Source organism: Peromyscus californicus, unplaced genomic scaffold, assembly GCF_007827085.1.
Source record: "Peromyscus californicus insignis strain IS unplaced genomic scaffold, ASM782708v3 Scaffold_12__1_contigs__length_115047231, whole genome shotgun sequence".
NCBI classification, from domain to species: domain Eukaryota; kingdom Metazoa; phylum Chordata; class Mammalia; order Rodentia; family Cricetidae; genus Peromyscus; species Peromyscus californicus.
The window spans coordinates 108,067,136-108,072,963 of NW_026294413.1; the positions used below are offsets into that span (position 1 = coordinate 108,067,136).

At 44.6% G+C, this 5,828-nt stretch overlaps 1 pseudogene; it reads right to left on the reverse strand.

Annotated features, from left to right (window-relative positions):
• Nucleotides 1–284: 284 nt before the first annotated feature.
• On the reverse strand, nt 285–388 carry LOC128108093 (uncharacterized; annotated as a pseudogene).
• Between the last annotated feature and the right edge of the window lie 5,440 nt (nt 389–5,828).

Sequence of the window (5,828 nt, forward strand, 5' to 3'; positions counted from 1 at the left end):
AGGACCTGCTGCTCTTAACCTCTGAGCCATCTCTCCAGCCCCCTAAGACAAGCCTTCTAAGAAGGGAATTTTCATTTATTGTACACAAATTAGAACATTCATCTTGTATGTCTTCGTTTTCTTACCAATGTTTTGAATTATAAAGTCTCCTTAGAACCAATTTCATTCTAAATACCTGGCCTGGAACTCGCCATGTAGACTAGGCTAGCCTCACACCACCAGAGATTCCCCTGTCTCTGCCTCTTGACTGCTGGAATTAAATACATGGACCACCATTCCTACCTCATGTTCTTTCTTATGTGTATCAAAACTGACAGTGAACACAGAGTTCTGGGTTGCAAAAGAGCGTTCATTTTCACACCTGCCTTTTAGGCCTTGGCCAAGTGATCTCTTTTGAAACTGATGGTGGAGACAATCTAACCCAAATAATAAGGATCAAAGAAGGAGGTTTTACAAAATCAATGTGAGTGTTCTCCTCAGGTGGAGGAGTGAGTTCCGACCATGGAAAGTTTGATGGGGAGAGTTCAAAGTCAGAAGGCCTGCCGGGAGTGCAGTCCTTTACCTTGAAATGTGCTTCTTGTTTTATGTTAGTGTGCCAGGTGCTGTAGAGAAGACCGAGGGATCCTGAGGATGTTTTTCTGAAAGGTGGTATGTACCTTACCACAGCCTTCAGAATTCCCATACCAGAGAGCTCTAGCCAGCTCTCACCCTCCAGCGTCTGCACATCCACCACAGGCAATTTTCTGGAACTGTAGAGTGCTGACCCTCCTGTGTGTCTGGCTGAAGGAAGTTCTGATCACCCAGGAGCAGTCCTCAGCAGGATCATACACAGCTGCACCCAGGAACAATCTCTGTCTCCTTTCCCCAGGCCACAGTCATCGTGAGACACATTTCTACTATCTCCCAGAGTTACCCTGAGAGCTTAAGCTCCAGTAGCCCACAGAGAAACCTTTCTTGTATGCATTCTCTCCCTGCTCCACCTGCTTTCTTTCTCCTTGCTGGTGTCTCTGGATCAACTCCCAAATAAACCACCTGCTTCTGAACCCTTGCTCTGGAGCGACAGTTGAGAGATGGATGTGCCTTCTCATGGGCTCTCTTCGCTCGGTTAGCTGCAACCAGCAAGCCCCTGCTCGTGGGATGGTAGATGACAGAAGAGAAACTGAGGTCCCAAAACGTGGCTGAGTTCAAGGATACTCTGTTAGAAAGGGCAGAGGGCTGACTATGAGCCAGAGAAGACACAAACATCAGGACTGCACATCAAGGGCTCATTCTGGAGTACTTTGGCACTTCAGTATTTCCTTGTTTCCACAAATAAAACCAGTTTTGACATAAGGATGCCAAGAAATTATGTCTGTCCCTTTTCACCAAAAGGAGCCACCTGAGCACACCTCCCTTGCTCTCTGAAAGCACTGCAATGGTGAGGAGGCCCTTGAGGACATGCTCCCTGGGGCTGAAGCAGGCTGGCTGGGGATGCCCTTACATAGTCGGAGCAGCATCACAACTCCTAGGCTCTGAATCAGGATGCCAGCAACTTCTCCATATTAACTTCTCCAAAGAGTCCAGTCCTTCCAGTCTCTGTCCATCTCTCAAGGCTTACTTTAAACTCTACCTCCTCTGAGCTCCTTTCCATCCCCTCTTCCCTAGCCTAGCACCCCTTCCTCTCCTAAACCCCTCTGCCACAGTCGTGGAACCATCCCTCTTCTTGCTTCAAGTTACCACCAACTCTAAGTTGTGTAGCTAGGTCCTCTTTATGGACACAGCAGTAACAACTCTTTATTGGCTACAATGCTTTACTGTAACAACAGCAATAAAACAAACAAACAAACAATAAAAGACTTTGCACATGTCTGTCAGGAAGGAAATATAAAAGGACATTTGTACAATTACACTGTGGAATACTTTGGTGACCATTAAAGAGAAAAGGTAGAAGTCAACATAAGGACATGGAAAGACATTTGTGCTGATTAAAAAGAATTAGATCCATGAAAATGTACAGAAGATTTTAAGTGTGAGTTGGGGCCAGTGGAAGCAGTAAGTCTTAAAAGCTACATATAACATAATCGCGACAATATGGCCTTCCACAAAGGCCGAAGTGAAAGACATAAATAGATCAGGGGTTTCCAGGTGCAAACGTCACAGGACAGGATTCTTTTAGCACAGATGATTTTTAGGGCAATAAAGCTATTGTGATTACAGACATACTATTGAATTTGGCAGAACCCACAGACTACACATGAGAATGAACCAGTATTGGCTCATCGTTGGAACAGATGCACCACACCCAAGCAAGATTTCAGTAGTATAGGAAAACGAAGTACTAACTGGGATCCTATAATATGTGCTCAGTTTTCTGTAAACCCAAAACTGCTCTAAGAAATAAAGCCTGTGCATATTCCGAAAATAAGGAGTGGTAGTTGGCTGGGCACAGCGGCACAGGCATATAATCCTGGATACTCAGCAAGTTGATGCAGGAAGACTGCAATTAAATGCCAGCCTGAGCAAACTCCAAGTGGCAAGCACGTATGTGGCCCTAGATTCCATCCCCTGAGATGGTAAACACATTAAAATTTCAATCTCTTCAAAATATCCAATCTTGCTAAAAATCCAAAATATCTCTCAGAAGTTCAAAGTCTTTCAGCTGTGGGAGACTGTAAAAATCAAAATTAAATAAATTCTTTTTTCAAGAGGGAAGAACCAGGACACAATCACAATCTGAACAAAGCAAAACCAAACTCCAACAGTGTAAATAACTCGATGTCCAATTATCTGGGATTCACTCACAATCTTCTGGCCTCCTCCAAGGAGCTTAGGTCACTTCTCCAGCTCTGCCCTCTGCAGCACACACGGCTTGTCTTCTCGGCTCCAGCTGACTCCACTCCACTGATGTTGTTCTTTCTGGTGGCCATCCCATGGCACTGGCATCTCCGAAACACTGGGATCTTCTGCTGCAACAGGACATAAGTTGACGTAAGAGCAGCTAGCATAGAAGGTTGTGCCCTTTTCTGGCTTCTATGGGCAAGAGACCATATACATGTACTGCACAGACATACATGCAGTCAAAACACTTATGCACATAAAAAAATAGAACTGCCACATGACCCAGCTGTACCATTCCTGGGCACAGACCCCAAGAGCTCCATACCCACCATCTATATTTGTACATCCAAGTTTATTGCTTCTCTACTGATGGTGATAAGGAAATGGAACTGGCCTAAATATCTCCAACAGATGAACGGATAGTGAAAATGTAGTACATGTGCAAAATAGAATTTTACTCCGTTGTAAAGAAAAATAAAATCATAAAAGCTGTAAGGAAAATGATGGATAATTTATAAAATAATATTAAATGGAGTAACCCATACTCAGACAAAAACTCAGTTCTTTCTCATATGTGGATCCTAACCTGTGGGGTATATGTGTGTGTGTAAGTTTAAGTAAAGCCTAAAAAACTAGACAGGACATCAAGAGAGGGAGAGAAATAGGTCATGAGGAAGGATGAAGGGTGGGCAGAGGACACATGGGATGTGGAAAATGAAGAGAAGAGACAGGCAGGGGTGGTTGGAGCGGGGAGAATCAGAGATAGCAAAGCGGGGGCGGAGACGAGATGGAAGGAGAATCACCAAAACACTTTGTTAAAAATGCTACATTCATATCGAAATCCTGTGTGATAATTTTTAAAAAGTACAGAATATTTCAAAAGAGGACACCATAGCGAGCACCACCAACTGGCTTCCACGTGGGTAGCAAGCTTGGTACTTGCCATTTTTCTGTATTCTTGCCTACTTCAGGTTCCCTTTTAAAACATATGTTTTTATTAATGTTGTAATTTTTTAAAAAATTTAGCTAGAAAGGTGATCATTGGAAGACGCCAAGGGAAAACAAAGGTGAGAGCTGTGAACTCTGCCCCCAGTGACAAGGGGTCCAAGGCAGGCAGAGAGCAACACTGTCTTAGTCAGGGTTTCTACTGCTGCTGGGACAAAAACGCCAGGACCAAGAAGCATGTCAGGGAGGAAAGGGTTCCTTTGGCTCACACTTCAGCATTGTTGTTCATCACTGAGGGAAGTCAGGGGAGGAACTCAAGCAGGGCAGGATCCGGGAAGAGGGAGCTGGTGCAGAGGCCACAGAGGGATGCTGCTTACTGGCTGGCTTTCCCTTACTTGCTCAGCCCGCTTTCTTATAGAACCCAGGACCAGTAGCCCAGGGATTGTACCACCTACCATAGGCTGGGCCCTCCCCCATTGATCACTACATGAGAAAATGTCTTGCAGCTGGATCTCATGGAGGCAGTTCCTCATCTGAGGCTCCTTCCTCTGATGACTCTAACTTGTGTCAATTTGACACACAAAACCAGCCAGTACAAACACTGTGCTGCTGTTACAACAGACTGAAGGGGAGCACAGAACACCATTAGAGATTTTATTAGAAGCACCACTACAGGAAGAAAGAGAGGAAATTACAAAATACAATGACAAATAGCTTTGGGAAGTGGTGCTGAAAATACAGGCCAGGGAAGGGAACACTGCTTCAAGAGTTGGCAAGAATCTAGGAGTAAGGATCTGGTGTGGTCTGAGAGTGTTTGCCAGCATAACACACCCAGAAACAGCCTGAGACGGGTCAACACCTATCTTAGTTAGGGTTTCTGTTACCATGAAGAGATATCATGACTACAGTAACTCTTATGAAGGAAACCATCTAATTGGAACTGGGTTATAGTTTCAGAAGTTTAGTTCATTATCATCATGGCGGGGAGCATGGCAGCATGCAGGTAGACATGGTGCTGGAGAAGGAGCTGAGAGTTCTACATCTTGATCTGCAGGCAGCAGGAGAGTGTGTGCCACACTGGGTATAGTTGGAGCATATTTAAGACTTCAATGTCTTTCCCCACAGTGACATACTTCCTCCAACAAGACCACACCTACTTCAGCAAGGCCATACCTACTTCAAACAAGGCCACACCTCCTAATAGTGCCACTCCCTATGGGCCAAACACTCAAATACATGAGTCTATGGGGGGGTCATTCCTATTCAAGCCACCACAACACCCTCTTAGGTTTGTGTTGACAGGGGCAGTGGCAGAGAGCAAGGATCGGATAGTGACCTGAGGTATATAGTTAGTGGGTGCACACCTGTGCTCCCAAGATTCTATGACATTAAAGAAGCAGGAACCTGGGTGTGATGGCACATGCCTTTGACCTCAGCGTTCCACAGGCTGAGGCAGAAGGACTGTAAGTTCAAGGCAAACTTAAGATGCACAGTGAATAATCTAGAATAATCTAGAAGGAAGAGAGTGTGGCATGAACTCTGTTTTTTTTTTTTTTTACCTTTTTTCTTGTTGTCTTTGTTCATTTGTATTGGAAAAGTAGAAGTCAGCATCTTCTGAAGTGTCAAAATGACACAGAAAGATGTGTAAATCTGTGGCTTTCTCCATGTCACCCTTCCACGCCCGGTCTTCCCAGAAGTTAAGACCTTGATTAGTTTTGGTTGTCAAAGCAGAGAAAGCACCGTAGCTTCTACTGCTCCTTCTACAGGTGAGAAAGCCCATTTTAGACCCCCAATAAAAAGTATATTACCTGAGCACAGAACTGAATTCCCAAAGTTCCAGGTCGGCATCCCTCTCTTTAGAACCACCTGGTGTATTTTATTTCCTCATTAGTGGCATGCCACTGATTCTGTGAATTATGAGGTGATGGCCTCTTGGTCCTGTGAAGATTCATTACTCTGGTTTCAGTATTACAACAGCTATATCAGCCCAACTTTGTAAAGAAAGGGTGTGTATCTCTGTAGTGCCAAGGACCTGCATTTGGTGATGGTCTGACCTCAAGAGTCCT